This window comes from Otolemur garnettii, unplaced genomic scaffold (genome assembly GCF_000181295.1).
Source record: "Otolemur garnettii isolate 467f Iridium unplaced genomic scaffold, OtoGar3 scaffold00335, whole genome shotgun sequence".
Classification (NCBI taxonomy): domain Eukaryota; kingdom Metazoa; phylum Chordata; class Mammalia; order Primates; family Galagidae; genus Otolemur; species Otolemur garnettii.
Genome location: NW_003852730.1, coordinates 233,947 through 244,569, shown reverse-complemented (window position 1 = coordinate 244,569; position 10,623 = coordinate 233,947). Strand labels below are relative to the sequence as shown.

General features: G+C 41.2%; 2 pseudogenes; one reads left to right on the top strand and one right to left on the bottom strand.

Moving 5' to 3' along the window:
• The window catches only part of LOC105888381, a 92,813-nt pseudogene that overhangs the window by 73,022 nt on the left and 9,168 nt on the right, over positions 1-10,623 (bottom strand).
• Positions 3,560-4,123, top strand: LOC100957406 (annotated as a pseudogene).

Here is a 10,623-nt window from a genome sequence, read left to right as displayed (position 1 = left end):
CTGTGCTTCCAGTGACATTGTGAGACTCTGTCTTAGAAAATAATGATAATAAACATAAAAAGTATTATACAGAGGGTGTTTTGAAAGATGGTTACCAAATTCTCTTCTCAGCTTTTAATCTGCAACTGGGGTGACTGGCTGTTCTCTCCTGCCTTTCTAGTCATGCCTGAAAGTCCTGCTCCCCTTCTGGGGAGGGACATAATAACTAAAGCGAGAACAGCCATTTATATGAATATAGGACAAGTACTTCTACTGTGCCTTCCCTTATTAGAGACAGAAATTAACCCAGAAGTATGGGCTACTGAGAGACAGATGGGAACAGCAAAATAAGCTCAACTGGTCCAAATTACCTCAGGGATTTAGAGACAGCCCTCACTTGTTTGGACAAGACTTAGCCAAACACTTGAGTCATTTCTCATCCCATAGTGACTCTTGTTCAGTACATAAATGACATTCTTTTGGGAGCCCCAAATGCAGAGGAATGCCGCAAAGCTACCCAAGCTTTATTAAACTTTCTAGCGGATTGTGGGTACAAAGTTTCCAAGGCTAAAGCCCAGTTATATGTGCCTGAAGTACATTATTTTGGCCCCTAACTTTCACACGGTAGGACAGCCTTGATGAAAGAAAGAACAGAACCAATTTTGGCTTAACTCAAACCTCAAACTCTCCAGACTTCTTAGGAATGACAGTCTTTTGCAGACTCTGTATTCCTGGATATAGTGAAATAGCTAGACCACTCTAATGGGAACTGCAGGCAGGAAAGGTATTCCAACATTGAAAATGCTCTTTTATGGGCCCATGCTTTAAGTCTTCCTACCAGACAACAATGTAATCTGTATGTTACAGATCATCCTACAAGGCATTTTTTTTCTTTGGAGACAAAGCTATTGCCCTGAGTAGAGTACCCTGGCATCACAGCTCACAGGAACCTCAAACTCTTGAGCTTAAACAAATCCCTTGCTTCAGTCTCCCAAGTAGTTAGGACTACAGACACCCGCCACAATGCCCAGCTATTTTTTGGTTGTCCCACTATCCTTAGTATATGTGGCCAGCGCCCTGCTAACTGAGCTGTGGTAGCTTCCTATCCTAGGAGTCCTGACCCAACACTGGGGTCCAATTTTACAACCTATAGCTTATCTTAATAAAGAAATGAACACCATGGCTAAAGTATAACCACACTATCTACAGGTGGTAGTGGCTGTTGCCCTCTTAACCACAGAGGCACTTAAGCCAAGTTTGGGAAGAGACCTAATTGTTTATACTTTTCATAAACTTTCTGGACTTTTAAATTCAAAAAGCAAACTTTACTCACATGATGTGCTAATGAAATTCATGTCTTCCAGAGATGAGATCATCAGGTCATAAAGAGTGAAAAGGGTTCCAGCCTAAGATGTGATTCTATTGCAGACCCTTACTTAGATCACCCTTCATCTGGAGAAACTCAATTGATAAAGGGTTCCCCCATTCAAACCTGAACATTGGACCCATTTCCTAGGCCTGGGCAATTTCATGAAGAACATACCCTGACATTTTGCCCCAAACTAGAGGGATCAACCTATATTTCTATAACTCAACAGGTAGGGCACGGACCATGAACACCAAGGTTGGAGAGTTCAAACCCACCTGGGCCAGCTAAAAAAACAACAATGACAACTGCAACAACAAATGAAATAGCCAGGCATTGTGGCTGGTACCTGTCATTCAAGCTACTTGGGAATCTGAGGGAAGGGAATTGCTTCAGCCACAGAATTTGAGTTGCTGTGAGCTATGATGCCAAGACACTCTACCCAGGGTAATAGCTTGAGACGCTGCCTCAAACAAAAAATATATATATGTGTGTGTGTGTGTGTGTGTGTGTGTGTTTATGAGGTTCCCCTCTCATTCTGCTTTATGTCAATGAGGTTGATTCTGGAAATGAGTGGAAATTCTCTCCTCAGTCTCTGTCATGTGGTTGGGGGGAGGGTGCTTTTTTGTTGGGAACCCATCAGGTGGCCAATCTAGAAAGAGTAGGAGTCTAAGACACATGAGATTCTCAGCAGCACACTGTGTGTACCAAACATGTCAAGCACTGAGGAGTGAGTCTTTTTGTCACTGTCTACCCTATCATAAATCTATTTCTCAGAGTGAATTTTAGGAATCATGGGAACTGTCTCCTCTAACCCCTCTCCAAGAATACTCTAACTTCTATGGTAAAAAAATTTCTCCAAACCTGGAAGACTACCACCTGGGTTTTCTATAAAGAGACTTAATGGATTGAGTCACCTTTGGAATAAATATACCATAGGAAATTCTGACTATGATTGGCCAGATGATGGATCCTTTGAGCTAGAAAAACTCCTTTATTTAAAGAAAATTTTAGAGAGCTCTCATCCTAACCAATTTCCTTATTTGTATTTATGGGAAAATCAAATAGAAAGATATCAGTGTTGTGGCTTGCCTTCAAAACTCCCTTAAAAAAAACTGAAGAGCAGAAATCTAAATTAGAACAAAAATTAAATTCTACTTGCACCTTAAGCTGCCCTTCAATTTATATTCCTCTCTATCCTCAATTACCTGTCTCTGGTTTCTCAGAAGCACTTTTGGATCACTGGGTTTCTGGTCACAACCAACTTCAAAACCCAACCTTAACCCCTCAACAGTCATACTTAGGAGCTATTAAAATTATGTTGGCTCCAACTTTTTCAGAAAACCTTTTAAATAACCGGTTGCCTGTGTTAATATCTCTATCTCCAAAATTTACAGAAGGCACGCAGGCCTCATTTAAAAATCTCAAAAAATACAGGTTGATTGCATAAAAGCTGAGATGCAAAATGTTGGCCTGTTACAGAGCCAAAGCAAAGCTCGATTTTCTGTCCTATATGATGCCTCTTATTCCCCAGGACTGTGTAATTGAACTCCATCAGCCCCAGACCTCCCTATACAGTGCCCTTTGAGAATGCGTCCAGGGTTTCCACTCACCCCCCCCCCCAGAGAATTCATGTCCCCTAGACTGCAGTAGATCTTCTGAATTACAAAACCCTTGTACTCGTGCTTTCAGAAGATCCCACCAAATTTAGAGACGAATTAGAGAGGCTTGTTGCCATTCATAATCCCACTCACATGGATTTTGTTTGCTAAGGATTGTTCTTCCCACACATGATCATACTACAGTCATTAGACAAGACAGAAGGCTTCTAGGAGAAGATCCTATCCATAAAGGAAATAGATGGCCAGATCCTCTTCCTGGATCCCCTACAAATGACCAAGAAATTACACATCTAAATACTGACATTCAGACTCTATTGGAATCAACATTAGAGGCTGTCTCTCCTAAAGTAAATTGGTCTAAAGTTGATTTATGTACTCAGAAGGAGGAAGAACATCCTAAAGCCTTCATTAAAAGATTTATGAAAGTTTTCCAGGGACACATACGTCATTTACTCCTGAACCATCAGAGCACAGAAATCTTTAAATGTCTACCCTGCTTGGAAATTTTTTTCCAGAAATTAAAAAAGAAACCAGATTCAAAACATTAGAAGTGCTCTTTCTGGACCTGACTGACCAAGCAGGAGTTGCCATCATGTGAGTTGATATTCACCACCACAAGAACCAAAAGTTTTATCATAAGAAGCCCAAAATCTAGGTCATTTATCTAAGGCTGCTGGTCAAGCTGTATACGTTTCTGGCCAGACAGACCAACTCTACCCTCAGCCAGGTGGTCCTGAAGATGTTTCTGAATTGCACCAATCAGCCTCCACTCTCCTTTTCGTGGATGATCTGGAAGATGAAACTAACTGGCCAGGAAAGCAAAACAGCTGTGTTTGTGGGGACCGTAACTTATGTTGTGTGGGTTCAGGAAGTGTCCAAACTAAGGGTATGTGCCTTGGTCATGTTCAGCTGGGCCTGCACTCTCATCCTCAAGGCTGGGGACAAGATCCTCACCTTCAGCCAGCTGGCCCTGGACTCCCACACGGGCTGTGGCACCATTCTGCTTTCTGGTCCTCACAAGGGCCGGGAGGTGTATCGGCATTTTGGCAAGGCCCCATGAACCCTACACAATCACACCAAACCATATGTTCACTGAAAGGGCTGGAAGTTCAAGGGTGCCAGAGGCTGACGGGCCAGAAATGGCTACAAAAACTAACTCTGGAAACTACTATCTTATTAGAAAGATTTTGGATGCAAAAATAAACAAAAAACAACAACAGTATACTTGACTGGACTGCTCAACCTCTAAGTGTTATAGTAGAAGCGGCTACACAGTTTTTTGAGAATAACTTACAAGAGAACAAGAAAAAGGAAGATTTAAAATTTGCAGTCCTTGCTTTACAAATTGGATCATTGCAGAAGCAACAACAGTCTTTATCTTGTTTTATTCCTTGAGATGTGTGCAGATATTGCAGAAAATCTGGACAGTAGAAAGTTAACTGTCTGGTCATTTTAAAAAAACGGAAAACTCAAAGAAAAGCCTCCCCATGTCTTGGAAGGGTAAATTTTCTCCTGTAGGGCAGTATTCAGTTGATTGACTAGGACAGCTGATCCTCAGTCCCACCCCAAACCCCACCATTAACCTTAAAGTAGAGGATCAGGAACTGGAATTTTTGGTTGACACTGGTGCAGCATTTTAATCATTTGATCAGAAGAGTTATCTCTACCTCACCTCTGATTCTATTAAAGCTAATGGAGTCTATTGAAAACCTACTTCATTATCTATCTCTCAGGCTTCTCCCATATCTCTAGGTCTTCTTAACACTCACCATGCCTTTCTAATATCTGATTCTTCAGCAGCAAACATTTTTGATAGAGACCTGTCATGTAAATTGAATGCTACTTTATAATGTAATGAAAACAGTATTTTTATGTCTCTGCCCTCAGATGAAACTCCAAACTTCTTACTGTCTTTAATGGAAAACCCATTCTGATTTAATTCCCTTAATGACACTATCCTAGAGGATGTCCCAGATAGCCTTTGGGCAAAATATGTAAATGAAATCTGACTACTACTATGTTCAGAGCCTTTAAGCATCTCCTGGGGGAAAAAAAAACACAAAAATCTCTTCCCTTAGTACCTGAATACCCACTCTCACGAGATGCAGAACAGGGAATTACACCTATAATAGACAGCAAAGAGGACTCATTTTTACCACCTCACCCTGCAATATCTCAATTCTACCAGTAAAAAACAAAGGAAAAATTGATTCAGATGGGAATCAAATCTACTGAATTGTACCAGATATGAGAGCCATAAATTCCTTTGTAGTCCCTGTACACTCTGCTATACCGAATCCAGCTATAATCCTTAATCTTGATTCCTGCTAATGCCTGTTCAGTTTTCTTTTCAATTCTTTTGCACCCTGACTCACAATTTCTCTTTGCATTTACCTTCAGAGGGAGACAATTAACAAAGACCTGAATACTCCAAGGATACTCTGAATCTCCTTCAATGTTCTCTCAAATCCTCAAGGCTGATTTAGATGCTTTTATCTTTACCTATGGGTCCACTCTGGTTCAGGACATTCATGATGTTCCACTCTGTAATCACACTAAACAACGTGCCCTCTTAGACTCTCTCATTCTATTAAAAGCTCTAGCTAAAAAAGGCCATAAAGCCTCTCAGTCCAAACTCCAGTGGGTACAGAACACTGTTAGTTAGGACAGAAAATATCTCAAGGCACTCAAAAATTCCCCCCAAAACACCTTGAGTCAATTTTTTTTATCCCCCTTCCCAAAACTAAGAAATAACTATGTAAAATTCTAGGGACAGTTGGCTACTGCCCCCGATGGATTGCCAACTTTACTGCCCTCACTAAGTCATTATATTTGCTCCTTCCTGACAGTATCCAAGAGCCTATACTCCGGCCCATAGAGACATTAGACTCCTTTAAAACTCTCAGATTAGTAGTATCCACACCTCTTTCACTAGGCTTACCCAGTTTTGATAAACTTTTCCATTTATACTGCCATAAAAATGATGGAATTGCTGCTGGTATTTTCCCTCTCAAATCTGTCCTACAGTGTATATTTCATGTCAATCAGATCCCTTGGCTGCAGGCATGCCCCCATGCTTATGTGCAGTAGCAAGCAGCTGCCACACTTTTTAAACAGTCAGCACCCTCATCTTAGGTTCCCCTATTCATCTACATATTCCCCATACTTTCTTACAAGTCCACAAAACACAACATGTCTCTACTAGATGATGGACCACCTATGAACAATCCTTACTAACCAATCCCTCCATTATTTTACAGCTACATTCCTACGCCCACCTGATGATGAAAACCCCCCACTACATTTCACATGACTGCCTTCCAGCTGTTGATGTGATTTTAAAACCATGAGAAAATTTCTCAGTCATTCCTTTAGACATACCACACTTAATTTTCTTTTGTGAAGGATCTTGCAAACGTGATTTCAAAGAGTGTAGGGATCATGATGAAACTTGCCCTTTTCCCTTGGTTGGTTCACTGAAAGATCTCCTCACAATAATGGTTAATAAGGAAAGGTTTATTTCCAAATTTTATGTGCATTGGGGGAAACCACAGAGATGATGATCCAAAGTCTTAGTGATGGTCAGAGACTTTTATAGATGCCTTTTGTAAGGGAGAGGGGAGAATATGGAAAGTATAGGTGCAGCAAGTGGTTGCTAGAGTGGAGTGTGTGTAGATGGGTGGAAACAGATTTATCTGTAGATTAACCTGAGAGACAGGTATCCTGCTTCAAATAACCCTGGAACCAGATCTATTAGCATGGAAAAAGGAAGTCAGCAGTCCCTTCTGATTCTCAATCAGGTTGTTCAATTTTTATGTAGATAGAGGAAAGGCCTCCTTTGATGCTTCCTGATCATGAATGGCCTTTAAGTCAAAATATTCTTTATACCAATGAGTCATATATTGGGGCAAAATTTCCTTAGCTCCTTCAGTAGTATAACAGCTGGCTATGCTACAGTTTCTCTGCATGAAATCCTAGAGGCATACTCCCTGCTTACTATAAAATCAGCACAAGCTGATCAACTTATAGCCCGCACTAGAGCTTGCACATTAGCACAAGGAAAAACTGTCACTATTTATACAGACTGTAAATATGTCTTTGAAGTGTGCCATGCAATTGTCATGATTTGGAAATCTGTGGTTTCTTAATATCAGCTGGCACCCCTATTGCCAATGGGCCTATACTTGCTTCCCTATTAAAGCCATTCACCTTCCCTCTAAGGTTACTCCTATTCAGTGTCCAGTCCACACTAAAGAAATAGATGCTGTATCTCTAGGAAATGATAGAGCAGGCAGAGCTGCAAAACATGTTGCCGAAATGGTCCCGTTCATCCTTTTCCCATTCAACTTATTACCTTCCCCTTATCCTTATCTGGCATCATTTATCATCAGATTCATACCCCACAGTCTAAAAAAGATAAATGGGTACATAATGGTGCTAAACAGTTATCGAATGGATTATATGTTGGACCAAATGGACTCACCGTGGCCCCCTTTCCTTTAACTTTTTGGCTTGCACTTTGCCCTCACCAAATGGGACCTATGTGCAAATGGGGGATAATTAAGGAACTAAAAAATAGTTGGTACTGCCCTGAGATCTACAGAATCTCTGACCAAATTATCTCCCAGTATACTATTTGTAAATCTCACCAAATCCCTGGAGGAGACCAGTAATCTCTAGGGAGTCCCCAAAGACCCATGTTGCCATTTGTGGTGCTACAAATCAATTGAATAGATTTACCTCCAGCTTTAGGCTTTTCTCATTGCTTAGTTATTGTCTGTATGTTTAGTGGGTGGACTGAATGTTACCCAACCAGATGTGCAGATGCTACGACAGTAGTAAAGAAATTGATACCTGAAATTATTCCTTCATTTGGTATAGCCTTATTGATTGAATCTGATCAAGGAACACATTTCTTTTATTTTTTTCTTTCTTTCTTTCCTTTTTTTTTTTATTGAAACAGAGTCTCACTTTGTTTCCCTCTGGAGAGTGATATAGCCTCATAGCTCATGGAAACCTCAAAGGCTTGGGCTGAAGCAATTCTCTTGCCTCAGGCTCCCTAGTAGCTGGGACTACAGGCACCTGCCACAACACCTGGCTGTTTTTGTTTGTTTGTTTGTTTGTTTCTTTACCACTCCCATACTGGGTTCCAACCTAAAAGCCCCTTTGCATGTGGCCAGCACCCAAAACATTGACCTATGGACACCACCCAAGGAACACTTTTCACAGCAGAAATTAACCATCTGCTTGCAGAGGCTCTGTGGTACTCATTAAAATTTCATACCCCATATCGTCCTAAATCCTCGGGATAGGTAGAATGTAAAAATCTAGACATAAAGAGAAGTTTGGCAAAAACATGTCAAGACATTGGACTTAAATGTCCAGAAGCACTACTTTTGGCCCTTATAAAAATGCATAATACCTCACATAGAACACATGGATAGAACCCTTTGAAATAGTGTTTGGTCACCCTAAGTGTGCTGTCACCCCTAAACCTCCTGGGCTGACTGGAAAGTATAGCCATCTGAATGAACAATTTGATACCATAGCTAGCTATATACAGGCACTGATTAATGTACTGGGAACATATTATCAACAGATGAAAAAAGCATGGACTCCACCAACTGATAAGCCTTGCCATCCCTTTCAACCAGGAGATCGTGTTTCTAGACAATCAAAATTTTTAGAAGAAAATATGCACTGTCACCCTGCTCAGAAGGTCCTGACGAACTGCCATTAACCACTTACGCTGTCACAAAAATAAAAGGAAAAAATCTCCTGGATTCACTTGAGACACTCCAGAATATACTGAGACAGTTGGAGATCGACCCCTACAGGTGACCTGAAAGTAAGGATTTCCAGGGCCAATCCCCAGGCTTCTGAAGCAGATGACTCCAGGAAGTAGACAGGTATTTCCCAAGATCACAGATCAAGAAACCTCATTTAATCTATATTCCTTGCCTACTAAACTCCCCAGTGGTCACTTTTATACAATTTTTCCCCACCCCTCACTTTCAGAAATAACACATTAGAAGCTGAGTAGAAGTTGCCTCAATCTATCCCATTCTCTCTTTTTTATTTTCCATTATGGCTCTTCTTGCAAAGTATGGATTACTCTTACTAACCCTTACTGTTTTTCCAGCAGTTCAAGCACACACCTGGCACCCCTTTATACCAGTCTTTCAAACCCTGGCCACACTAACTAGTCAATCTGATTGGTGATTATGCCAACATCTAGATCATGCAAAGGAACCAGAATTTTTTATTTCTGCCAATATGAGTGTCTGGTGGAACCAATCTGGAAAACAAAGTATGATAGGATGTGGCATCCACAGTCAGAGAAGAAGCAACATAGTTTTCACCTAATGCTGAGACAACTACATATAGAAAAAGTTCTGGGGAAACTCAAGAGCTCTCTTTTGTTCAGGTAAAAGTCGCAAGAAAAGAATTTTCCCCTGTGCATTGAAAATCAAAATGATGTTGGATCTTTGGTAGGTGATATCTTGAAATAATATTATGATCAAACCTTACGGTTTGATTCCACAAATGACATTCTTACACCTCTCACAGAGATAATTGATGGTGCTGACACTAACCTTCATAATGACAATACTTGTCAAATCACCATATGTTGTGAACAGCCCACAGGCCAGGCCTGTGCAACTTGGTATAGTTGACTCTCCTTGTTAAACTGCCAGGCATTAACGATTACATTAGGATAGACCAAAAGTCTGGATGAATCTGGTTAGGTGACAGTGTCAAGCCATATAACTGCCAAAACCACACAAAAGGCCTTTTATATCAAATACTCCCTAACCTGTTCTGTTCCTACAAATTGACAGGGACCACTGCAGGTGCAGTGTCTCACGCCTGTAATCCCAGCACTTGGGAGGCTGAGGTTGGTAGATTTCCTGAGCACATAGGTTTGAGACCAGCCTGAGTGAGAGTGAGGCCTTGTCTCTAAAATACCTAGGTGTTGCAGGCACCCGTAGGTCATTCAGTATGTCACTGGCCACATACACCCAGGCTGGCAGGTTCAAACCAGGCCTGGGCCTGCTAAAACAATAACTGCAAAAAGAAAAAAAAAAAAAAGCCAGGGATTGTGACAGCCACCTGTACTCCCAGCTACTTGGGAGGCTGAGTCAACAGAATCACTTAATCCCAAGATTTTGAAGTTGCTGTGAGCTAAGGATCCATGGCACTCTCCCCAGGGCAACAGCTTGAGACTCTGTCTCAAAAATAAATGAGCAAATATTAAAAATAAATTAATAAAATCATGGGGCATTGTTATGGGCATTTGTAGTCCCAGCTGCTTGGGAGACTGAGGCAAGAGAATTGCTTAAGCCCAGGAGTTTGAGGTTGCTGTGAGCTACGATGCCATGGTACTCTACCAAGGATGACAAAGTGAGACTCTGTTTAAAAAAAATTTTTTTTCACAGGGGCACATGATAACTGGATATGTGAAAGTGCCAGTGAGAAGAACAAGACACAGCAAACTCCACGATGGAAAGTCACAGGTTTTGGCTCGGTGCCTATAGCTCAACTGGCTAAGGTGCCAGCCACGTACACCTAAGGTGGCGGGTTGGAATCCCCAGCCCGGACCCGCCAAACAACAATGACGGCTGAATACAGATTTCTGATTAACTTTAAAAATCA